Here is a 27,490-nt window from a genome sequence, read left to right as displayed (position 1 = left end):
GTAGATGTTGAAGCCGTTGGCGATCTTTCTCTAGAGCTTGTTGATGGCTTCACACTTTTACTTAGAGATGTACTTTATGTTCCCGCTTTACAGAGAAACTTGATTAGTGTTTCATGCTTGGACAATGATGGATATGATTGCCATTTTGGAAATAGCAAATGTGAGATAACATTTAATAATGCATGTGTTGGTCTTGCTATCTTACAAAATGAGCTTTATTTGTTATCACTACGTGATGATGTGAATGTTGTATGCGATGATGGAAACGTTGCGTGCGGCAATAAGAATGTATCCTCGTCTGCGGATGTAAACAAAAAATGAAAGAGAGCTCACGATGCATTGTTGAAATTATGGCACTGTCGTTTAGGCCATATTTCGAGGGGGGATAGAAAGACTAGTTAAGAATTATATTCTTCCTCCATTAGAGTTCTCAGATTTAGAACAATGCAGAGAATGCATAAAAGGAAAGTATGTAAAGAAAATTAAGAAAGATGCCAAACGAAGCGTAGGAATTTTACAAATTATTCACATAGACATCTGTGGTCCGTTTCCTGTAAAGAGTGTGGATGGTTATGATTCGTTCATAACATTCATAGATGATTACTCCCGTTATAGCTACATTTATCCAATCAAAGAAAGAACATAAGCATTGGATAAATTTAAGATATTGAAGGCAGAAGTTGAAAACCAACACAATTTAAAGATTAAGATAGTCAGGTCCGACCGTGGGGGGGAGTACTACGGTCGACATACCCCATATGGCCAAGTTCCTGAACCTTTTGTAAGGTTCTTATAGGAGAATGACATAGTAGTCCAGAATTCTACACCGGACGAACATCAACAGAATGGAGTAGCTGAAAGACACAATCGTACCCTGATGGATATGGTGCGTAGTATGATAAGTTACTCCATCTTACCGTTGATCCTGTGGATGGAGGCGTTAAAAACCGTCATTCATATTCTTAATAGAGTACCAAGTAAGTCGGTGCCCAAAACACCGTATGAGTTGTGGACAGAAAGAGTACCCTCACTAAACCACTTACGTGTGTGGAGAGTTCTGCTGAGGCTAAAGTATTTAACCCAAACATTGGGAAGCTGGATCCCAAAACAGTAAGTTGTCATTTCATTGGCTACCCAGAAAAGTCAAAAGGTTTTCGTTTCTACTGTCCGGACAGACATACAAAGTTTGTGGAAACGAGACACGCTGTTTTCCTAGAGGATGAAATGATAAGGGGGAGCATGGTAGCTCGAGAAATTGACCTTGAAGAGAAGCTGGTGTATGCGCCCACTCCGGTGATTCATGAGCCATTTTTCTCACTACCTGCTGTCGCTGCACCAACAATGCAAGATACTGTGGTGCCAGCACCTGTTGTTATTTCGCCTGTGGCAACAATGAATGATGATGAGGAACCTGTTCTTCAAGATCCTATAGAACCTATTGCCACACATGAGGGGGAGAAACAACAGCCTCAAACAGAAGATGTGTCAAATATGGAGGCCCCTAGAAGGTCTCAAAGAGTTAGAAAATCAGCTATTCCTGCTGACTATGAAGTATATACAACACTGAGAAATTTTAAATAGAGGATGATCCCACCTCATTTGAAGAAGCCATGAGAAGTGATCATTCATCAAAGTGGCTTGAGGCCATGGAAGATGAAATAAAAACTATGAATGCCAATAAAGTTTGGGACTTGAAAATAATTCCTAAAAGAACCAAAACAGTAGGTTGTAAATGGGTCTGCAAAACAAAACTTTACTCTCAAGGGAATATAGAGAGATATAAAGCGGGACTTGTGGCAAAAGGCTTTACACAAAGAGAAGGGATTGATTACAATGAGACCTTTTCTATAGTCTCGTGTAAAGATTCCTTCATAATCATAATGGCATTAGTGGCACATTATGATTTAGAATTACATCAGATAGATGTAAAGATGACATTTCTAAACGGAGACTTGGAGGAAAAGTTTTCATGGCACAACCGAAAGGTTTTGTCATGGAAGGAAAAGAATGAATGGGATACCACCTAAAGAAGTCCATTTATGGATTAAAACAAGCTTCAAGACAGTGGTACTTGAAGTTTGATTTGACAATAAGAAATTTTGGGTTTAAAGAGAATGTTGAGGACAATTGTGTCTATGTAAAGTTTAAGAATGGGAAATTTATCTTCCTTGTCCTGTATGTGGACGATATCTTACTTGCTAGTAGTGATGTCAGTCTACTACTGGAGACAAAGAAGTTTTTGTCCTCAAAATTTGATATGAAAGATCTTGGTGAAGCCTCATTCATTCGAGGGATCGAGATTCACCGATATAGAAGTAAAGGGGTATTAGGACTGTCACAAAAGACATACATAGAAAGGATCTTAAAGAAATTCAGTATGCACAAATGTAGTCCCTCACCTGCTCCTATAGTCAAGGGTGACAGATATGGGGATTTTCAATACCCTATGAACCAATATGAGATCGATCAAATGAAAGCGGTTTCATATGCTTCAGTTGTCGAAAGCTTGCAATATGCTCAAGTATGTACGCGCCCTGACTTGACATTTGTTACCGGGTTACTTGGCAGATTCCAGAGCAATCCTGAAACAGAACACTAGAAATTAATAAAGAAAGTCTTGCGTTATTTGCAAGGAACGAAAAGCCTCATGATGACGTATAGAAGATCTGATTCACTCCATATAGTGGGATATTTAGATTCTGATTATGCGGGAGATGATAGAAAATTCATGTTTAGATATGTATTCACTCTCGTAGGGGGAGCTATTTCATGGTAAAGTTCAAAGCAAACCGTCACTACATCGTCCACAATGTATGTCGAGTTTGTAGCGTGTTATGAGGCAATGGGGCAGGTAAACTTGCTAAAGAAGTTCATACCCGGTTTGAAGGTGATTGACGATATCTATAGACCACTTAAGTTATACTGCAATAATAATCCGACAGTACAGTATGCTCACAACAATAAGTCAAGTGGTGCTGCCAAACACATTGACATAAAGTATTATGTTGTGAAAGATAAAGTCCGGGATCATGTCATAAGTCTTGAGCATATAAGTACCGAAAAGATGCTCGCGGATCCGCTTACAAAAGGCTAACCACCCAACGTGTTCAGAGAACATGTAGCCGGCATGAGTTTAAGGGAAAGCCTATAATTCCTATATAAAAGAAGGCCCAAAGTTAAGTATCTATTTCAGAATAGAGTGGTGTGTTGTAGCTGTTAAATCTATCGGCAATTGACCATGATGATAAAACATGCTCTATGTGCTAATCTGTAATAGAATGAACAAAAGTAAATGATATGAAATTGAAAGATGATAGGAGATCAAGGGGGAGATTATTAGATTGATCTTTAATCCTAAACTGGGCCCAACGGCCCAGTTGGGCCTTTGATCCGCGCCCTGATCGGGGACGCCCAGCCCACTATGGCTGGAGGGCCCCTGTCACACTGTGCAATAAATAGAGGTGGGGGCCGTGCTCTCCACCGAAACCTAAACCCTAATCCGATCTAAAGAGGCACAGCCAGTGACGGGAAGCCACCAGCCGCGCCGTCTCGCTCCACCGACGTCGACGGCTTCATCGACCTCTTCCTCGAATGTCGTTGCTCGTGCGCAGACTTCACCGACGAACGAGATGGCCGACGCTCTGAATCGACTCCCTCTGCGGTGTCAGGTTTGACACGTCCATCTTCTACCCCTCCATTTTTTCTCTTGTTCTACCTACTGTTATTGCACTAGTAGATGTTCTAGGGTTCATGATTCTATTCAATAGCAAGTAGACATGCTAGTTTTATGCCTATAGATCTGTTCAAGGTTTAACAATTTCTAGAGTGTGTTTTTCCAATTCTGGATTGTGCTTTAGCTGAGCCTCGTAGAGAATAGTCATCCATTGAGAGCAAACCTGATCCGTAGGGGCATGCGAATTGATCCAAAGTGCCCGGTCTGCGAGCCGTTCGACAAAGATGGAGGACATCTCTTTTTCAAATGCAAGACCGTCAGACATGTCTGGAATCAATTACAGTTGGAGACTGAGAGAGCCATGTTGGCATCGATGGACTCAGTGAGGAGTGTAATGGAATATATTTTTCAAACACAGGAAGAGAAAAGAGTGACAATGAACGTAACAACATCAGGGAAGGTGGGAGGTGCCGGATGGCCTCAGATATTGCTCAGAGTATCAGGTTGCATGTTGCGGAATCTCTGAACAAACAGACCACGATGATTGCAGGGGTGCCAAGACGCAAGGGAAAATGGTCTAAACCACCAGCTGGGTAGTTGAAGCTAAATTGTGATGCGTCGTTCATCCCTTCTGCTGCCATGGGGAGCTGGGGCTTTGTTATTAGGGACAGTGATGGAGACGTTGTCTCAGCAGGAAGAGGCAAAGTGGAGCATCTGCTGGGAGCATTCCAAGCCGAGCTCATATCATGTTTACAGGGGGTCCAAGAGGCCACCCGATTGGGGATTGGCAACCTTGTGCTTGAAACCGACGCTCTGCAAGTCAGGCAGGCTCTCTGCTCAGATGAGTTCGACGCTAGCGTGGTGGGAGGGCTGATTGCCGAGCTCAAGTTCTTGGTGAATGTAAATTTCATTAGCTTTCAGTGCGCCTATGTGCCTAGAGAATGTAATAGGGTGGCTCATGAATCAGCTGCTAGTGGGTATGCTTGTCCTGAGGGGGAGGAGCAAATCTTAGGCTCTCTTTCAGATCACATCAATGTATTTGTTGCTGATGATTTATCAGTACATGAGTAATATATCTATCCTGTTTCAAAAAAAAGGACAATTTAGAAGAGAGAACTCACTTTTTTTTCCTAGTCAAACAATAACCACATTGTAATGAACAGCAATAAAAAAAATCAGGCACCCAATATAGAGCCTTGTTTAGTTTGAGGTTAGGAATCAGTATTTGGCACTGTAGCACTTTCGTTTGTATTTAACAATTATTGTCTAATCAATGGCCTAACTAGGCTCAAAAGATTCGTCTCGTAATTTACAATCAAACTGTGTAATTAGTCATTTTTTTTATCTACATTTAATACTCCATGCATGTGTCCAAAGATTTGATGTGATGGAGAGAAAGTGAAAAAACTTGCAATCTAAACAAGGCCTAGGAGAAGGGACAAATTAACATTGCTTTCAAGCACTTTCTGTATGTTTTTTTAGGAATACCGACATATCAGGCCGGATAAGTCAGCATTTGCACATTTGTATGGTATATATGCAATCGCAACCGCTACCACAAACGCCATTTTGGGTAGACCCTTTCAGTTTGAGTGATTTTTGGATGGTGACAAGTTTGTTTTCCTTGACTTCTGCGTTAAAAATTGGTTCTACGCCCAATGCTAGAAACGGCCTCTCTCGTAATTAAGGTGGTGTTTGGATACAGTGACTAAAATTTAGAAAGTGTATCGGAAGAATATTGCATGGGGTGTTCGGATACTAATAAAAAAATAAATTACATAATCCGTCAGTACTCCACGAGATAAATTTTTTAAACCTAACTAATCCGTCATTAGCATATGTTACTGTAGCACCACATTGTCAAATCATGAACTAATTAGGCTTAAAAGATTCGTCTCGCAAATTAGTCGCAAACTATGCAATTAGTTTCGTAATTAGTCTATATTTAATACTCCATGCATGTGTCCAAACATTCAATGGGACAGCGACTAAAATTTAGGAGAGGCAACCAAACACCACCTAAAAGCATCTAGGCCACTAGTTGGATTTCGGTGATTAATGACAATACGAAATTACTATAACTAACGTGTGTTTTGCAGAGGCAATTAAGTTAGGTCATGATAATGGTAATTGATTGGGTAATCATGATGGTCATGCCCCTAACGATGGAAATCGTTTCGGTTTTCAAAGGATTGACGATAAGATTAAGGATGGACTAGTTCTAAGTATCGTTTGGTGTTGAAAAGACACTTATAGTAGTTTAGGACTTTGTTTTTTCTTTGGCCGTACTATTAAGGGCGGTATGGACTAGTAGCTTGACCTATGTGAGTCTAGTGGGTTAGGTATGGTGCGCACTTGTCAAATCTAGCACTAGATAGCTCCGGAGTAGCCCTAAGATCAATAGGAGCAAACTTCATTCACATATGATTTCGAGTTGTAAGTGAATTGAGGGTCAAATGATTGACCGGCCGCTGGTCTGGTTGTGACCGGACGCTGAAGAGTGAGTCCAGTCAGTTCATTTGATCAACTGGAGTTGTCTGGTTGTGATCGGACACTGAGTGAAAAGTGACCGGACGCTGGGTGCTAGAGTCCGGTCAACTCTAGAGAGATTCCAGAGAGGGAGATTCCTGATCGGACGCGTCCGGTCAGTGCTGATCGGACACTGGTCAGGATCCGGTAACTGATCGGACGCTGAACAGCGAAGTGACCGGACTCTGGGTGCCAGCGTCCGGTCAACATCAGTAAGGTTTCAGAGAGCAGTTTTCGTGACCGAACGCGTCCGATCAGTGCTGACCGGACGCAGGTTAGAGTCCGGTCAGAACTTAACGTCTCTTTCTGACACAGTGGCGAGGATAACTGACCAGAGCATCCGATCACCCCGCAGAATGATGACTCAGCCTCCAAACGTTATGTTTTGAACGATGGAGTATAAATACTTACTCCACTCGTCCAAGGGAGGTCTCTTGCCCATTTGTTCAGCTGAGATATACCCTTTAGAGTGCAAAGGAGAGCAAGAGCCTAGTGAGGTGATTGAGATTTGAGAATCCAAGATTAAGGCCTCATTAGTGCAAGGAGAGTAGCAAGTGTGCATCCACCCTTCTCATTAGGCTTGTCGTGGTCAAGTGAGAGTTTGTGCTTGTTACTCTTGGTGATCGCCATCACCTAGACGGTGAAAGGATCAAGATGCCCAAGAGGGGGGGTGAATTGGGCTAATTCTAAATTCTCTTGCAATAATCAAATCCTACGGATAGCCCAATTAACCCCTTGTGCCTAGAAAAGTGTTTATATTAAACTAATGCACGACAACCTCTCAACCTATGTTCCAAACTTACTCTAGCAAGCAATTCTATGGATGTAAAACAAGTATTGAATTGCTCAAAGTAAATACTCAAAGTAAGTGCTCAAAATAAGTAGAGAGAGAAAGGAACGCGGCGATGTTTTGCCGAGGTATCAGAGAGTCGCCACTCCCCACTAGTCCTCGTTGGAGCACCCGCGCAAGGGTGTAGCTCCCCCTTGATCCGCGCAAGGATCAAGTGCTCTCTACGGGTTGATTCTTCGACACTCCATCGCGGCGAATCACCCAAAGCCGCTCACAACTTGAGTTGGGTCACCCACAAGCTCCGCCGGGTGAACACCAAACTCCCGATCACCACCAAGCCGTCTAGGTGATGGCGATCACCAAGAGTAACAAGCATGAACTCTCACTTGACCACGCGAAGCCTAATGAGAAGATGGATGCACACTTTGCTACTCTTGATTTGCTAGTGAGGCTACTCTCTTGGATTCTCAAATCACAAACACCTCACTAGGATCTTGCTCTTCTTGGCACTCACAAACGTGTTTCTCAGCTGTTGGAATGAGCAAAGGATACTCCACTCACGAGTGGAGCTTCTATTTATAAGCCAGCCTGAAAAACTAACCGTTATGAGCTTCTGCGGGATGACCGGACGCTCCGGTCGTGATGACCGGACGCTCCGGTCGGTTCAACCCGCGAACCAGCATTCAAGTGATGACCGGACGCAGTCAGGGTTCGGTCAGTACCGACCGGACGCGTCCGGTCGCTCTTGGATGCTTACTATAAACGACCGGACGCTGGATACTCAGGGTCCGGTCACACTGACCAGACGCGTCAGGTCATACTTTTCCAAGTCTGGACCCTTACTGGAGTTGACCGGACGCTGGCCCTCAGCGTCCGGTCACATGACCTCCCAGCGTCCGGTCACACCAGACTTGATCTTCTCGGTCAAATGAACTGACCGGACCCTGCGGCCAGCGTCCGGTCGCACCGGAGCCAGCGTCCGGTCAGTATTTGACCCTCCATTCACTTCCAACTTCTGAATATATGTGAATGAAGTTTGCTCCAAAGGATCTTAGGCATTCATAGGAGCTACCTAGAGCTAGTTTTAACAAGTGTGCACCACACCTAACTCACTAGACTCAACTAGGTCAAGCTACCCGTTCATACCACCCTTCATAGTACGGCCAAAGGAAAAACAAAGTCCTAAACTACTCTAAGTGTCTCTCCAACTCCAATCGACACTTAGAACTAGTCATCCTTAACCTTGTCGTCCATCCTTTGAAAACCGAAACGATTTCCATCGTAGGGGCATGACAACCTCGATTGCCCAATCGATCTCCATTACCATGACCTAACTTACTTGTCTCTGCAAAACACACGTTAGTCATAGTAATCTTTGTATTGACATTAATCACCGAAATCCAACTAGGGGCCTAGATGCTTTCAATCTCCCCCTTTTTGGTGATTGATGACAATACCACCTCGAGTATGTTATGGAGTGAGGTTTTTGACGGGCTTGGTTCATATAAGCTTTTGTCAATAAGAACAAAAGAGTTAGTCAAGCTTATATGACCCAAGCCAACACAATGTACTCAAAGGATATGAATTAAGCATGAGTACAAATAACAAAGCTCATTTGCTTCGAAGTAAAAACGCGGAAGCAAAAGCAAATGAGCATTCCACAAGTGATATGACATATAGATAAAGCAAAGTAGAAATCACACATGTCAAATATCACAATCATGTAGATAGCACTATCACATGTATATATAATAGTATGCATGAAAGAAAACACACGAATGCATAAGTAATAGTGTATCACATAAATAAAACTCCAAATGTATATAATAAGCTAATACTAGATAACTAGCTCCCCCTAAAACTCGCTCCCCCTACGTCTACATACTCAAACCCTCTCCCCCTTTGGCGTCAAACACCAAAACCTAAGGGTCGGTCGGCGGGGCTGCAGCGGACGAGTCGGGCGCTGAAGTACGTGGAGCAAGATGGAACTGGGCGCCATCATCATCTGACCCTGAGCTCTGAACTGACTGACCCTCTGAAGCAGGAAGAGTCGCTGAAGCGGTCTGGGTCTGAGCTAGGGCTGGTGCTGCCTGTGAAGCTGCAAGTATGTCTGTCGTAGGATCTGACGAGGCGACAGACGAGGGGAGCCTCTGAGTAGTCATGATGGCTGGAGCTGCTGTAGACGGACCGGTAGTATGCATGTGAGGCGGAGTAGGCATGCCGGTCAACTCGCTGAATGATGCTCCAAGACTCCTGGAGACTGACGACTCAGGCACGAATAGCGAGGAAGTCTACTCTGGTGAGAAACCCGTGTGATAAGGAGTGAACTGCGGGGCTACACCAGGTGAAGCTAACCACTGGGACACCTGTACAGGAGGTGAAGTAAACTGAGCTGGAGGCTGTCCCTGACTCTGAAGCCCGATGGGCTGTACTGCTGGAGTCGTCGAAGTGGTAGGAGGCTGTGCAAGCTGGGGCGAAGTCTATGGCAGTGGAATCCCAATGGCTGTCACTACATGCTGCATGAAACCCATGAGCTGCTGCTGCATAAGTAACTGCTGGTGCTGAAGGAGCTGCTGCTGCCGCTGAAACTCGTCCTGACGAGCCTGAAACTGAGCGAAGTTTGTAGCTGTCTCCTGTGCCTGTCGTGTCTGATCCTGCTGTATCCGCTCAAGAATAGCAATGAGAGCGGGGTCTGTCTGTGGAGCTGGTGGAGCAGAACTGGAGCTACCTGCCTCTGCATCGTGTCTGCGTGGAGGCATCTGAGGTATAGGCTAGTAGTCGTCGTCGGAGCTGTCACTGTACTCACTCACCTCCTGCTGTGCCTCTAGCTCCGCCTCCTCAGTGGCTGCAATCCCTCTGATGATCTCGTCCTGCTGAGCTGCAGACTCTGGCACATCGGGGCGACGGCTAGGCTGACTGGGTGCCTGAGGAGTGGCGTGTCTGATCCTCTGTGACAGGTTGTAAGCTAGGAACTCTGTAGTGGCACCTGTATACTCATCCATCATGCCAGGGGGCATATCAATCACAACTCTGCGGATGAGGAACGTGATCCAGTGAGCATAGGGAAGCTGCCTGCGACCCTTGAATCCCTCAGCTATAGTATCCTCCATCTCTGAAAGAAGGAGGTCCCAGATGTCAAACACTGTCATCTGCATGATGGCATTGAGAAGCCAGAGCTGTAAGCGAGTCAGGCCCTCCCTGTATCCCAACCTGGGAAGCAGTGTCCTCCTGATGATGGCCTCTAGTATCCTCGCTGTAGGAGTCAAGTCACTGGGGTTCCTGCTCGACCCCTCACCAAATGGCTCCTTGAAGCAATGGCGCACTAAGTCTGTAGGGGGCACCAACCCTCCATGAGGACGCCTGGGAGGCTCCTGATGTCCATAGCAAACCTCATGCATCCTTACAGGCTGCTCCTGTAGTCTCAGTATCTCTCTGGCCCTGCTACTCGTGACTCTATAGTCTTTGCCGTTGAAGGCAAAGTGAATGAATCTGTGATGAGGATCAATGTAGAGCGAGGCATAAAACTGACGAACCCAAGAAGGTACATATATCCCTGTCCGTCCAATCAGATCTGACAGTCCTGGCAAATATGACAAGTATTGTCGAATGCCCTCTCCGGCTGCTGCCACAATGGACTCTATCGGACAGACCCTCTGTGATCTGAACACTGCCCCACTGTTTAGATATGCATTGTAGAAATCCTCCTGCAGTGGCGTGTAGAACCCCTCAGCTGCTCTCTCATCCCTCCTCGGAGGGAACCAAACCTCAAACTCAACAAACCGCAGCTGCTGAACCTGCCTGGCTGTAGCGGCCCTCAAGTCGAGGTGAACCACTGGAGGCGGACCCTGTGGTCTGGGCGAAGGGCGTGAACCCCTGCGCCGTGTAGCTGGCCTCGGTGGAACTGCAGCACTGGTACGACTCGAGCGGCGTAGCTGAGGTGCCGGCTCGGTCTCCTGACTCTCCTGAGTCTCCTGGGCTAGCTGAGGCTCTGCTGGTGGAGGCTGCTGCTGTGCTGACGGACCCTCCTCAATGGCAACCCGTCGTCCTGCAAACGTGGCAGTCCCAGCTGGACTACCATGACGACGCTCAACCTCCTCAATCGCAGCTCTGACTGCGGGTGAAACTGGCTAATCTGCAATGACAATTCCGCTGCGGGTGCCACCTCTCTCGGCACGCTCTGCGGCCTCTGCAACAGCTGCTGCTCTCGCTGTCTCTGCGTCGGGGTACTTCCGCTTCTTGGATGTTACTTGCTTGGTTGATTTGCCCTTGGATCCGGCTGGCTGACGAGGCGGGGGCCTCCGATCATCTTCACCTGGGCCACCACCAACATTCTTGGTGCGAGCCATCTAAACTGACAAGATGGTGAACTGACGCTGATGAAGATCAACTGTCAAACTGTCGCTTTTGAGGCTTGGCCTCGATCCTTACTCGCGAGCTTGGCTCCGAGTTGACTGCCAACTGCCAATAGAACCACAACGGAACCGACTCGCTACACGATAGAATAGATGGATATACAAATAAATACCATATTGCTAATAGATACGAAACCCTAATAGAGAAAGCAATGTAGATGCGAAATTGAATCGAGTGGCTTTCTACCTGACGATCAGCGATCCGAGAATAGATAAGACGTCACGCGGGGGATCCTCGAAACCGGGCTAGGGTTAGGTCAAACGCCCTGAATGTAATTGGAAATCAGTGCATTTAGAATAGATCTAGATCACAATTGGAGATCAAGATTGAAACGCAGAACTCGCCTTACCAACCAAAGGGAGGATAGGGCAAGACGAGCAGCCTGGCAACGGTGGATCGACGAGCTTGGGCGCGAGAAGGCCGGCGAGGAGCTGAGCAGGCGGTGGCGCGAGGGACGAGCCACGAGGCTTGGTGGCGCGCTAGGCCAGGGCGCGAGGCTCGGCTGCAGGCACGGGAGGCTGCGGCGGCGCGGCTGGACAGCGGTACGGAGGCGCGGGCGTGAGGTGAGCGCAAGGAGGCGGCGGCGCAACAGTGCGGCGGTGACTTGGGCGTAGGTCACGGTGGCGATGCGGCGGCGGCTCGGGCTAGGGTTCGACGGGAGACAGGGGTGGCGGTCAGTTAAGTAATCCCCCTACACGTGACAGAAAAGGAAACCGAAAAGAGACATGAAGTCGCTCGAGATCCACTGACCGGACGCTCCGGTGGTAGCGACCGGACGCTACCACCCAGCGTCCGGTCGATTCCAGAGAGGTCCAAATCCTCTGGAATCGTGACCGGACGCGTCCAGTGGTCCATGACCGGACGCAGGCAGGGTCCGGTCAGTTTAACTTTGTCATCCTCCGATCGACCGGACACTGAGCCCTTTCTGACCGGACGCACAGACGCAGCGTCCGGTCACTCCTTCAACAGTAGTTCACCTCCTGTGAACTGACCGGACGCTGGACAGCAGCGTCCGATGCAGCGTCCGGTGCACCTTTTTCAGCAATTCTTCAACCTTCCTTTGCGCTGCCTGTTCCCAATCAAGTCCTAACTTGAATAAGATCCAAATAAACACCAATTGGGACTGATGTGAGTGACCTCTCTCAAACCCTCATATTTTTCAAAATATTTTGCCTTAGGCTATAATTCTTTTTAAGAAAATAGGCAACAAGAGGGCAAATGGAACAAAACGACAAACAAACATTCATGCATATGTAATGCTTGTAAGTAAATCTAGTTGCTTGTCAAGTTTGATCCAAGGTTAAGCTTCTTCACACGCTTTTCGGCGGTTATCTTAACCATGTTAGACAAGCACTATATGCATTGCTACAAATTGAACATGTTGTATATTACAATGAATGCAAGGGACAACACAAGCTCAATTTTTAGTGAAGTTACTAAAATCAAGTACATTGAGCTCATTCCGCAATCTACAAAATGTAGCTTCATCTAGCGGTTTAGTGAAGATATCCGCTAATTGATCTTCGGATCTTACACCTTCTAGTGATATATCATTTTTAGCTACATGATCTCTTAGAAAGTGATGGCGGATATCTATATGCTTGGTGCGAGAGTGTTGAACCGGATTATTTGCAAGTTTTACCGCACTTTCATTGTCGCACAAAAGAGGTACTTTCTCTAGAGCTACTCCATAGTTTAGTAAAGTTTGTTTCATGTATAATATTTGTGCACAACAAGCACCCGCGGCAATGTATTCCGCTTCGGCGGTGGACAAAGCCACACTATTTTGTTTCTTGGAGGACCAAGACACAAGTGATCTACCAAGCAAATGGCACCCTCCGGATGTGCTCTTTCTATCAACTTTGCATCCGGCGTAATCCGAATCGGAATAGCCAATTAATTCAAATAAAGCTCCTTTGGGATACCAAAGGCCAATGCTTGGTGTGTGCTTAAGATACCTAAGGATTCTTTTTACGGCAATTAAATGAGTTTCCTTAGGACTAGCTTGAAATCTAGCACACATACACACACTAAACATGATGTCGGGCCTAGATGCGGTTAAATATAACAAGCTACCAATCATGGAACGGTAGAGAGTTTGATCAACCGAGTTACCTCCCTCATCTAGGTCGAGATGTCCATTGGTAGGCATTGGGGTCTTGATTGGCTTACATTCATCCATCTTGAATCTCTTGAGAAGATCTTTTGTGTATTTCTCTTGAGAGATGAAGATGCGTTCTTTCATTTGCTTGACTTGAAAACCAAGAAAGAATGTAAGCTCACCAATCATTGACATCTCGAACTCCTTAGACATCAATTCACCAAATTCTTTGCATGAGTCTTCATTTGATGATCCAAAGATGATATCATCAACATATACTTGACAAATGAAGATATGCCCATCAAGCTTCTTGGTGAATAGTGTGGTGTCGACCTTCCCAATGGTGAAGCCCTTCTCAATAAGGAAGTCCCGAAGGCGCTCATACCAAGCTCTTGGGGCTTGCTTAAGCCCATATAGTGCCTTGGACAACCTGTAAACATGATTAGGATATCTAGGGTCTTCAAACCCGGGAGGTTGATCAACATAGACTAGTTCATTAATAAAGCCATTTAAGAATGCACTTTTCACATCCATTTGATATAGTTTCATTTCATGATGTGATGCATATGCAAGAAGGATACGGATGGCTTCTAATCTTGCAACCGGTGCAAAGGTTTCTCCAAAATCTAAACCTTCAACTTGAGAGAACCCCTTTGCTACTAGTCTTGCCTTGTTCCTCACAACAACACCTTGATCATCTTGCTTGTTGCGGAACACCCACTTCGTTCCAATGACTCTTGCACCTTTTGGTCGCTCTTCAAGATTCCAAACTTCATTGCGAGTGAAGTTGTTCAACTCTTCATGCATGGCATTGATCCAATCCGGATCTTTGAGAGCTTCTTCTATCTTGGTAGGCTCATAGCAAGAGACAAAAGAGTGATGAGCAATAAATGAGGTAAGTTTTTGAGATCGAGTCATCACCCCCTTTGTTGGACTCCCTATGATGAGATCTTGTGGATGATCTTGTAGGAGAGGTGTATTTCTTCTATTGACCACTTGAGGAGGAGGTTGTGGAGCATCAACATCTTGTGCTTGTACCACCATTTGCTCATGGGAGATATGAGTATCTTCATTTTCTACTCTCCCAACTTTTTCACCATCTTGTGGTACATTTGATGAAGAGGGTTGATTAATGACTTGTACATCATCTTCATCATCTTTTGGCTTGATGTCTCCCACCGGAATATTCTTCATAGCCTCCCTCAATGGTTCATCACCTACATCATCAAGATTCTCATGTGCTCCTTGGGAGCCGTTAGATTCATCAAATTCCACATCATATGTTTCTTCAACCAAGCCGGTGGCATGATTAAATACTCTATATGCTTTGGACTTCAATGAGTAACCAACAAGAAAACCTATATCACAACGCCTTTGAAACTTCCCTAGGTGTTGCCGCTTCTTGTAGATGTAGCACTTGCAACCAAACACTCTAAAGAAGGAGACGTCCGGCTTCTTCCCATTGAGCAACTCATATGGAGTCTTGACAAGGAACTTTTGAAGAAATAGACGATTGGATGCATAACATGCGGTGTTGATTGCTTCCGCCCATAGAGCTTCGGGGGTGTTGTACTCATCTAGCATTGTCCTTGCAAGAGTGATCAAAGTCCGGTTCTTCCTCTCAACTACACCATTTTTGTTGAGGAGTATAGGTTGCGAAGACTTCATGTTTGATTCCAACTTCATCACAATAAGCTTCTATATTTGTGTTGTCAAACTCTTTGCCATTGTCACTTCTTATCTTCTTGAGCTTCACTTCAAATTCATTTTGAGCTCTCTTGGCAAACTTCTTGAAACAAGATGCAACTTCGGATTTGTCATGAAGGAAAAACACCCATGTATATCTTGAATAGTCATCCACAATCACAAGACAATAGAGATTTCCTCCCAAACTCTTGTATGTTGTTGGTCCAAATAAATCCATGTGTAGGAGTTCTAGCACTCTTGTGGTTGACATGAAAGCTTTGGTTGGATGAGTATTTGCAACTTGCTTGCCGGCTTGACATGCACTACAAAGCTTGTCCTTCTCAAACTTCACATCCTTCAACCCTCTCACCAAATCATTCTTCATAAGCTTCTTGAGTGAGCTCATCCCAACATGAGCAAGTCTTCTATGCCATAGCCACCCAAGTGTTGTTTTGGTGAATAGGCAAGTCTTCAAGTTTGCATCTTCGGAGGTGAAGTCAACTAGATATAAGTTGTTGTATCTAAATCCATTGAATATCACTTGATTGTCATCTACCTTGGACACAACCACCTCCTTCTCGGTGAATAAGCATTGAAAGCCAAGATCACATAATTGCCCAACGGATAGCAAGTTGAAGCTCAATGAAGCAACATAAAGTACATTTGAGATGGAATGATCATTTGATATTGCCACTTTGCCCAATCCTTTAACCTTGCCCTTTGAATTATCTCCAAATGTTATTTTCTCTTGTCCATCTACCTCTTCATCTAGTGAGGTGAACATACGAGGATCACCGGTCATATGTTGAGTGCAACCACTATCAATAACCCAATGACTTCCACCGGTCTTGTAGTTCACCTACACACAAGAGATTCAAGCTTTAGGGATCCAAGCTTGTTGAGGGCCCTTCACCTTCTCAACAAGTGACTTAGCCACCCAAATTTTCTTAGGCCTACTCTTGTTGGGGGGACCCAAGAACATGACTTTCATCTTTCCACTCGAATCTTTTCTAAGCATGTAGTGAGCATTGAAAGCAAAGGGTCTAGCATGCTTGGGCAAGGGTTGTGGCGGTGGAGTTTGACACTCATGAGCAAAGTGGCCTTCTTGTCCACATTCAAAACATCTCTTTGGCTTTGGCTTTGGCTTTGATTGTTGATGTTGAGCTTGAGCCTTCTTCTTCTCTACACTTGCCATATATCCAATGCCACTTCTATCCATCTTCATGACGGTATTCATGAGTAGCTCACTTTGGAGATGCTTGCCTCTAGCAAACTTGCTCAATCCCACCTTGAGATGCTCTTTCTCCATCTTGAGCTTCTTGTTCTCTTCCTTGAGAAGATCATTGTTCTTCTCCTCCTTGAGTTTCTTGACTTCTTCTTTTAACTTCTCATTTTCAAGGATCACCTCTTTGTCATGATCAAGAGTTTCTAGCACAATGGTGTTGTGACTTTTCATTTCTTCAAGATCTTTCATGAGCTTCTCATTGTTACTCTTGAGCTTGACATACTCATCATAGTTATTGCACTCAACCACTTGCTTGCCCTTGCTACTAGATCCATGCTCAATGCTTTCATCAATTAAATCATCACATGAGGTAGCTATATCAATCTTAACAACATGGTTAGTAGCATCATGTGGCTCATTTGGTAAGAATTCTTGTGTAATAATAAGGGCATCATAATTGATCTTTAGAGTTGCATATTCATCTTTTAGCTTATTGTGACTAGTGATAAGCTCATTGTGCACCCACTCAAGTTTATCATTTTTATCTTTAAGCTCTTTCTTAGAAGATTTGAGCTCCTTGAGTTTGGATGATATAGAATCATTTGTTTCTTTGAGCTCATCATTAGCCTTTCTAATGTGTCACTTTTAGCTAAGAGTAAGTCATTTTTTAGCATAAAGTTTTTCATTTGTAGCTCTACTCTTTCTAATGATCTTAGTATATTTTCTTAGTATTTTGACAAGATCATCATAGGTAGGTGAGTCATCATCATCGCTATCACTATCATCATCACTACTATCATCACTCTTAGTTACCTTGCGTTCACCCTTTGGCCATAAGACATAGGTGTGTAGAGGATGATGGCGATGGTGGTGGTGAAGATGCAAGATCAATAGCAATGGCGGCCACCTTATCATCGTCACTATCATCATCGGATGATCCACTTAATGAATCAATGTCCGTGAGCCAATCACCGACAATATAGGCCTTGCCACTCTTCTTCTTCTTGAAGAACTCCCTCTTTTTGCCATCTCTCTTCTTGTATGGCTTGTTCTTCTTCTTTTCATCTTCATCACTTGAATCATCTTTCTTGCCCTTGTTTTGAACTTGTCTTTCTTGGGCTTTGTGCATTGATGAGCTAGATGACCAAGTTCGCCACAATTGTAGCAATCCATCTCGGAGATTGGCTTTCTTTTTGAGCTAGTGAAGAACTTCTTCTTCTTGCCATCAAACTTGATGCCACTCTTGTTTAGCCTTTTTAGCATCTTGGTGGTCTTCTTCACCATGAGAGCAAGGCTTTCTTCATCATCTTCATCACTTGAGCTCTCATACTCAAGTCTTGCTTTGCCCTTGTCTTGGCTAGCTTTGAATGCTAGGTCCTTCTCTTTCTTCTTTGTAGAGGATGAGCCATCTTGTGGTGTGATGTGCATGTACATCTCATGAGCATTGATCTTTCCCAAGATTTGTGTCGGTGTGTAGCGGTGGAAAGATCACCTTGATGTAGCACGGTCACAATGTGCTCATATTTATCAATGGGGAGGACACTCAAGATTTTCTCACAACATCGGATGGTGACATTGAGTAAGTCCAAGCCCATTGACTTCCTCTACAAGAACATTTTAATCGAGAATACATCTCATTAGCACTTTCTTTGGGAAACATCTCAAAAGAATTTAGCTTTTTAATCACGAGATGATAGCGTTCCCTCACGCTCACTCTTGGTTCCCTCATGGAGCGCACAAACGTCCGACCATAGAGCGATGGGCGTCTTTGTGGTTCCTTACACGATTGAACACCTCTTTGCAAAGGCCTCTAAAAATGGTGTTGCGAGCCTTTGCATTTCCATTTCTCAATAATTCACTTCATCGCCTTGAAGTTGTGCAGCATTCCTAGGTGCGGGGAAACCCTTGAGAGGCGGCTCTAAGAATTCCAACATCTAGAGCTTCTAAGTATGCCTCCATGCGGATTTTCCAATATGGAAAATCATCTCCCTCAAAGATAGTAGGAGGTCCATCCCCGTGAGACATCTTGCTCTAAGCGATTAAGCTTAAAAACGTGAGCACGAGGCTCTGATACCAATTGAAAGGATCAAGATGCCCAAGAGGGGGGGTGAATTGGGCTAATTCTAAATTCTCTTGCAATAATCAAATCCTACGGATAGCCCAATTAACCCCTTGTGCCTAAAAAAGTGTTTATATTAAACTAATGCACGACAACCTCTCAACCTATGTTCCAAACTTACTCTAGCAAGCAATTCTATGGATGTAAAACAAGTATTGAATTGCTCAAAGTAATACTCAAAGTAAGTGCTCAAAGTAAGTAGAGAGAGAAAGGAACGCGGCGATGTTTTGTCGAGGTATCGGAGAGTCGCCACTCCCCACTAGTCCTCGTTGGAGCACCCGCGCAAGGGTGTAGCTCCCCCTTGATCCGCGCAAGGATCAAGTGCTCTCTACGGGTTGATTCTTCGACACTCCGTCGCGGCGAATCACCCAAAGCCGCTCACAACTTGAGTTGGGTCACCCACAAGCTCCGCCGGGTGAACACCAAACTCCCGATCACCACCAAGCCGTCTAGGTGATGGCGATCACCAAGAGTAACAAGCACGAACTCTCACTTGACCACGCGAAGCCTAATGAGAAGATGGATGCACACTTTGCTACTCTTGATTGCTAGTGAGGCTACTCTCTTGGATTCTCAAATCACAAACACCTCACTAGGATCTTGCTCTTCTTGGCACTCACAAACATGTTTCTCAGCTGTTGGAATGAGCAAAGGATACTCCACTCACGAGTGGAGCTTCTATTTATAAGCCAGCCTGAAAAACTAACCGTTATGAGCTTCTGCGGGATGACCGGACGCTCCGGTCGTGATGACCGGACGCTCCGGTCAGTTCAAACCCGCGAACCAGCATTCAAGTGATGACCGGACGCAGTCAGGGTCCGGTCAGTACCGACCGGACGCGTCCGGTCGCTCTTGGATGCTTACTGTAAACGACCGGACGCTGGGATACTCAGGGTCCGGTCACACTGACCGGACGCGTCCGGTCACACTTTTCCAAGTCTGGACCCTTACTGGAGTTGACCGGACGCTGGCCCTCAGCGTCCGGTCACATGACCTCCCAGCGTCCGGTCACACCAGACTTGATCTTCTCGGTCAAATGAACTGACCGGACCCTGCGGCCAGCGTCCGGGTCGCACCGGAGCCAGCGTCCGGTCAGTATTTGACCCTCCATTCACTTCCAACTTCCGAACATATGTGAATGAAGTTTGCTCCAAAGGATCTTAGGCATTCATAGGAGCTACCTAGAGCTAGTTTAACAAGTGTGCACCACACCTAACTCACTAGACTCAACTAGGTCAAGCTAGCCGTTCATACCCCCCTTCATAGTACGGCCAAAGGAAAAACAAAGTCCTAAACTACTCTAAGTGTCTCTCCAACTCCAATCGACACTTAGAACTAGTCATCCTTAACCTTGTCGTCCATCCTTTGAAAACCGAAACGATTTCCATCGTAGGGGCCATGACAACCTCGATTGCCCAATCGATCTCCATTACCATGACCTAACTTACTTGTCTCTGCAAAACACACGTTAGTTATAGTAATCTTGTATTGACATTAATCACCGAAATCCAACTAGGGGCCTAGATGCTTTCAGAGGCTAATTTTGGATCTCTCGCTACCTATTTTGGGCTTGGGTCTCCTTATTGGAGACGGTCTAAGTGAGCCAGACTTCAAGATGAACAGTATATGATTGATTTTGGCTCAACATGACAAACAGCCAAACAACTAATAAACTCTTACCCTCAACAACAACAACAACAAAGCTAATAAACTCATTTCCCTTTGGCTTGAAATGAAAAAAAAAATAAGAGTCGGATTTATTGAATCATGTAGATACATTTTCAGCGGAGCTTTTATTGGGCACAGACATTTATTAATGTCAGGGACATCGTTATGAATCATTGCTAGGTAGTGGGATTAAACTGAGAACTGTACATTAGGGTGTAAGTTTCAGTAAAATTATTTTCTTTCAGACTTAACACATGTCAGTAATCAATACCAGAGAGAAACACATGGAAGCCCAGAAAAAGACGGACCAAACATGAGGAAGAAGAAAGCGCAACTAGTCAAGTCAGCTACACACCACCTACAGTACACCCGATGGATGGAACGATGTGGCCAGAAACAGATCCGTCTGCAGAATTTATGGATACTTGTATATTCCAAAAATTTTATGGAGATGTGGATGTGCAATCGCTCCTCCATCCATCCGCCAGAGAAGGATGTCCCAACTGAAAAATACCTGTGTACTGCTACTAATAATATAATATTATGACGATATTAACTTTGACAGGTATACCTGCCAGAGCCGGACCCAGCGATCTGCTTGGATGGGGTCATGGCCGACATGACTGACACCGATACAGTAGTATGGTCGAGCGGACACGATATGGTCATGGTCACAGACGAAGCTACGCCAGCGCTACTAGTAGATAGCGCCGTGGCGTTCACCGACACCACGTCCTGGCGCGCATGACTACATCACTTCTCCTGTGCTCCGAGCCGCGCTGGATGTGGATGGGATTCGGGGTGCTCGTCTCAGCGTATGTACAGACAACTGCTGTCATCTGTAATATAAGACTGTTATCTGTACGAGTCAAAAAAACGAAAAAGGACAGTTATCTGTAGTAAGACTGTTATCAGTAAGAGAGTCCTATGTCAAGTAATAAATAAGATAATATAGGCAAATAACTATATAAATAAATTATCTAGAAACTTCGCGGACTGTTGGCTCAGAATGATTGACCACATAACTAGATTAGTGACTCCTTTATTTGACGCACGCGTGCCAGTTCTAGTAACAACGCTCATCTTCTACGAGTTTTCGTCTTCCGCTCATCCTCTTCTTCTATTAATCTTCTCCAACTACTACTCCCATCGCCAGCCTCATCCGCCTCCTACGTTGTCGACAACCTCATCGCCCACCGGTTGTCCTCCACCGCCCGTCCGGCGGCGCCGTTGCCGCCGCGCCTCCCCGCCCTCTGACCGCCACCACCGCCGAGCTGGCCACCGGCGCCGGCCATCTCTCTAGGGCTGGAGGGACATTAGAGATTTCCCCAAGCTCAAACCTAACCCTAAACTCGTCTACCCCACCGCCACCCGCCTCGCCCACCGCCTGTGGCCTGCGGTGATGACGCCGCTGCGCTGCTCCACCCACTCCGCGCGCCCGCCGCCCTCCCCTAACCAAGGGGCTTCACGAGGAAGACACCATGTATTGGAACTGTTACCGACGCATGCACGGCTAGAGATCAGGGGATTTGCGAAAATCATAATATATTCAACTAGATTAGAACGTGACAAAAAGTGAAGAGAAGCACGGTGTACGGCATCATACTACACCCTACAACTACTCAACTAGTATAGGAATACTATTACAATCACGAGAATAAATTTCGATGGCAAGTCAAAAAGCCACAGCAAATCAGCTAATTTCAGGAGAAATTAGCGTTAACAGTTAACACCATATTGGGTCTACACGTAAAAGGAAAAGAGAAGGGGATACCATGTCATGCTCGTTCGCTTGGCGCGAACGATCACCGAACAGGAGGGTGGCCGTACCGACCATGTATATTGGTATGCCGGAAGCTGTGAATATATTGATTTTTCACAATGAACACATAGCTCAAGCTCAGATTTCAACTGACACATGCCAGACGCACATAAAAAGTGCAATGCAAAAGACAAAAAAAACATGAAGGGTGATAAAAATCTTGCAGTCATTGGTAACTTAGGTTTATTCGAACTGAATAAAAAATAAAAATATTTGTACATACTAAGAGCATCTCAAATAATATCTAAAAAGTCACTTGGTAAATTAATGAGTTTTCCAAGTGACCAAAAAATCAGGAGTATATTTGTTGGCTTTCTCCAACCATTTCTAAAATCTCGCTCCTAAAAGATAGGAAGTAATTTTGCATCAAGAACCCCAAATTATTTTTCAACCACTTTTATACTTTATTTTTTTTATTTGCGTTAGAAACTCCGTCCTACTCTTTATTCTTTCCCACATTCTTCCACCTTCAAATTGGCCGATGGATATCTGCGCGATTAGGTCGTTTTTCTGAAGTGCGGAAATATTGGGAGCTGAGATATGGAGTTCTTAGAGAGCAATTTTTTCAAGCTTACTGAAAAAATCAAGATTGGGAGTGAATATTGGAAACTTTTGGAGGTGCTCTATGTATTATGTTCAAAAATGAACAAATGAGAGAAGAAAAAAAAGGTAATTTTGATTCGTGACCCAAATATATACCTACTAACTTTTAAGTTTTCACACTTGTGTCTTTTAATTAATTTGCTAGCCCTATGTCCTTACCCCGTGCATCAGTACCGGTTGATTGATAGCTAATGTTCTCTGTCACCACCAGCACCTCTCCACAAAACCCAACAGCACCAACTGTTCCGATGTCGCCCCAATAACGTAGAACCACTCGCAGTCTGTTTGTTTGGCTGGTTCGTATCGTTGCTGGTTCATGAAGAAGTACTGCTGGCTGGTTTGTGTGAGAGAAAAACACTGTTCCGGCTGAAAATTTACGATCGTTTACGACAAGCCACAGCCAAACGAACAAGCTGTCGATCGGCCGTGGGGGACCCTGGCTAACTGGATTCATTGATGAACGAACCACGGCTAGAATGAAGTCCAGCCACACTGCCACGGCGAGCACTATGGGTGTGTTTAGTTCCTCCCAAATTCCCAACTTTAACGCTATGAAAAAAGAAGATTCTCCGTCACATCAAACTTGCGGCCAAATAAAAACAAACGCTACTGTACCTACAGTGTTCTCGGCGGTGCTAATTCGGCCGAACTGGCTATATATATAGCACGTGTTTGCGTGCACCGGCGGCAACACAGCCCAGACTGCTAAGCCTTCAACATCGAGTGTATTACCTCGGCCTCTCTTCTCTCTCGCGGCACGTACGTACGCAGGGATACAATACAAAGCCAGCTCGCAGCACCAGCAAAGCTTGTGAGGCATGGGGAGTGTGCCAGAGGAGGAGAAGGCCCTGGGCTTCGGCGGCCTGGTGAGCGACCTGAGGGAGGTGTACGAGAGCGGCAGGACCCAGAACCTGGAGTGGCGGCAGTCGCAGCTCAGGGGTCTCGTCAGGCTCCTGGAGGAGAAGGAGGAGGAGATCTTCGACGCGCTCCACGAGGACCTGGGCAAACACCGCGTCGAGGCCTTCAGAGACGAGGTTGGTTGGTTTCTTGCGTGTCTGAATACCCTCTCTGCGTTGTGTGTTCATTTGATAAACGAGCCCTCTCTGGTTGTTGTTATTCGCTCGTGTTCGATCAGGTTGGGGTTCTGAAGAAGTCTGTCGTCGACAAGCTGCAAAACCTCAAGAACTGGGCGGCTCCGGAGAAGGCAAGAAAGCTCTCTCTGGCTAATACTAATACGCAGGACCTTATGCCTGCATGTAGATCGACAAGCATGCTGTCAGTTTATCAGTATGGATTTCCTCATGACCTTAGGCTGATGCATTTGGTCATGCCTTAACACTTGTGATTACAGGCTCACACGCCGCTCGTTGCCTTCCCGGCGACGGCGCTGGTGGTGCCGGAGCCGCTCGGGGTTGTGCTCATCTACTCAAGCTGGAATCTCCCAATAGGTGAGGCCGCCGATGAACTCTTTGCTTTGCTTTACATTAGGCGTGCTTGCAGCGAACAATAAGATGATTAAATGTGCTTCTCTCTAGAAACTGGGAGAGATACTACTGATCTGACTGAATGACTCAGAACATTAATTAATATAAATCCCAATCTAGAAGAAAGTACGCTAGCTTCTTGCTTTTAACAACAAAATATATAGCTAGGGACTGAAAGGCAATTATATATATGTTGGTTAGACATCACATCATCGTATCAATTTCAAGTATAACTTGCTAAAACTGTTGATTGAGTGAGTCGCATTGGTGACCCGCAAGAAATGCATGACCGTGTGTGTGTGTCAAGTGTGTGGTGCAAAATTTGCCAACCTACACAGCTCCACAAGTATAGCTTCATTACTTTTGCAACAATATCCTCAGTTACATCGAGTTGGACCCTAGTCAAAGTTATAGATACTTTCTCCTATCACAATTCATTTACAAATAAAGTTCACCTAGATTGCTCGATCTAAGTCAAACTGATTACCTTTTGCTACCGATTTCTAGAATTTTACATACGACAAACACGAAATTAATACTAGAATGTTTTTCCATTAAAGCCTATTTAAGTGTCATATATCCATGATTGCGTCGTTTCAGTGGCTGTTCAAAATAATATAATGCTAGTGAGACACAGTACGAATTGTAAGCACTTTCCTAGGTATAGGCTTTATGTATCACTACTCGACTCCATTGATTTTGATTGTGCAACTTAGATGTGTTTTATTAAACGTCTCTTTCCAAAATGCAACGTTGATTAAGAGCAATACTGCACTCGCACTGCTGCCAAGAACCTAACAAAAAAAGGTCCAACCCAAGGTCCAAATGATCGCTAGTACTACTACCCAACTACAGCCCACAAGCTAGCGTAATCATTGGTGCAGAGCTAGCGTAACAGCCGTGTCTCGTGACTTAACCAGCCTGTCTGATGGCGATAGTGCTTGTGCGTCGCCTTTGTGAATTGTGACAGGTAGATCTCGAACGTGTTCTCCTTGTCCTTTGGCTTGCTGATGGTTGGACTTTTAGGGCACGATCGGTGAAAGAAACTAAACCTGCAGGAACCGTTTGTTATCGCAACCGACTACTCGAAAACCAAATGTTGGTGCACCTGTGATTGAGAAGAGCCGAAGTTGAGATCAAAAAAGAGGCGCGATTGATAACGAAATCGTCATCTTCGCTCATGTTTCTGCTCGTTTCACGTGTGCAGGCCTAGCTCTGGAACCGCTCTCCGGAGCCCTGGCGGCCGGCAACGTTGTGGTGGTGAAGCCATCGGAGCTGGCGCCGTCCACCTCGGCGTTCCTCGCGGCCAACCTACCCAAGTTCCTGGACTCCAAGGCCGTGAAGGTCGTCGAGGGCGGCCCTGAGGTCGGGGGACAAGCTCATGGACCACCCATGGGACAAGGTTCTCTTCACTGGTACGTAATCCACTACACGAGAGGCCTCTCTGCCTGCCTCTGAACAGATATGAACTACCACTACTTGCATGAGCGTATATCCGATCTGACGGCCCGTTACGTTTCCTGGCCTGGTGTTTGTTTGTTTCTCAGGCAGCAGCCGTGTTGGGCGCCTCATCATGACCAAGGCCGCCGAGCACCTCACCCCGGTGGCGCTTGAGCTCGGCTCCAAGTGCCCCTGCATCGTCGACTGGCTTGACAGCAACAGGGACAGCCAGGTAGCGGTGAATCGCATTATTGGAGCCAAATGGTCCACCTGCTCCGGCCAAGCCTGCATCGCCATCGACTACCTGCTGGTGGAGGAGGAATTTGCTCCGATTCTGGTCTGCCCCCAATAGCCTCCGATGTGCATATCATATATATGACATCTTCTGCTCTAGTATGTTACCGCATCTGATCTGACAACGACGCTTGTTTGTTCCCCTGATGAATGAAGATCGAGATGCTCAAGTCGACGCTGGAGAGGTTCTTCACCAGGCCAGAGTACATGGCGCGCATTCTGAACGAGAAGCATTTCCAGAGGCTGAGTGGCTTCCTGGCCGACCGCAGGGTGGCGTCCTCCGTGGTCCATGGCGGGCACTTCAACCCCAAGACGCTGTAAGGCACCCAACGGCCAACGCAAAGCAGTGTAGTGTTACCACAGAAACCGGCCGGCGCCTCTGCTTGACGTTGACGCCATGCCATGTTCCCGATTGTGTTGTGCAGGAGCATCGAGCCCACGCTTCTGCTGAATCCCCCGCTGGACTCTGACATCATGACGGAGGAGATATTCGGCCCGCTGCTCCCGATCATCACGGTGCGCATGAGCGTTCTAGCTGACGCTCTATTCCCTGGCTGAATCTGAATGGATCTGCTGAACGAACAGCCAGCCAATGCATCGTCTGTTTTCTCCAGGTTGAAGAAGATCGAGGACAGCATCAAGTTCCTCAAGTCGAAGCCGAAGCCGCTGGCGATCTACGCCTTCACCAGGAACGAGAAGCTGAAGCAGCGGATCATCGACGAGACGGTCGTCGGGGAGCGTAACGTTCAACGACGCCATCGTGCAGGTGCGCAACACTAATCACTCGCTCCCGCCCGTGACTGACACTGACCTGCACCTTCTTCTTCTACTACTGAATTCAATGCACGACGTTTCTCCTGCAAAATTTTGCTTGCAGTATGGCCTGGACAGCATCCCGTTCGGTGGCGTGGGGTTCGGGCAGTACCACGGTAAGTACTCGTTTGAGATGTTCAGCCACAAGAAGGCGGTGTTCAAGAGGAGCTTCCTCATCGAGTTCATGTTCCGGTACCCGCCGTGGGACGAGATCAAGATCGGGATGCTCAGGCGCGTCTACCAATTCGACTACGTCTCGCTCTTCCTCGCGATAATCGGCCTAAGGAGATAAAGCAGCCGGAGCCTGCCGGCCAGCTAGCCGGAGAGGAAGAGGCCGGCGGTGATGAGTGAATAATAGAGCAAAAAGAATTTGCCCCTACAGTTGCTAATGGTCAAGTGTGAGCAGCAACGGTTAAGGATTCTCTTATACTGATCGATGAATATGAATATGTAAATGTCACATCTGTACAACAAAGCGTCTATACTGTTGTTTTATACGTGTCTGTCAATTTGTTGGACCAGAAGATTTAAGAATAATGGATTATCCTTTTAGTTTGTGCTTTTCTTGAACAACAGCCACATTGCAACCCTCATCCCTTTTTCAAAAAAGAAAAAAAGAAACCCACTCAGGCTAGGCTATGTCAATGCAAAATATTGTACTAAGCATTAAGGATGTGGTTTGAAACCTGGCCTAGGAGGTGCTGGCCATGCACGTCGATCCAACCCCAGACATCCAAAATTGGACACGAGGTCCCAAAGCAAACAAGCCCTCATCGTTTATCTCGATTAGACCCAAGCACATCCAAAATCGGACACCAGGTCCGAAAGCA

General features: G+C 45.8%; 1 pseudogene; it reads left to right on the top strand.

Annotated features, from left to right (window-relative positions):
- The first annotated feature begins 23,318 nt into the window (after positions 1-23,318).
- Positions 23,319-27,215, top strand: LOC136498402 (aldehyde dehydrogenase family 3 member F1-like; annotated as a pseudogene).
- Positions 27,216-27,490: the final 275 nt, after the last annotated feature.

This window comes from Miscanthus floridulus, chromosome 1 (assembly GCF_019320115.1).
Source record: "Miscanthus floridulus cultivar M001 chromosome 1, ASM1932011v1, whole genome shotgun sequence".
NCBI classification, from domain to species: Eukaryota; Viridiplantae; Streptophyta; class Magnoliopsida; order Poales; family Poaceae; genus Miscanthus; species Miscanthus floridulus.
This window is presented reverse-complemented; position numbering and strand designations above follow the sequence as displayed.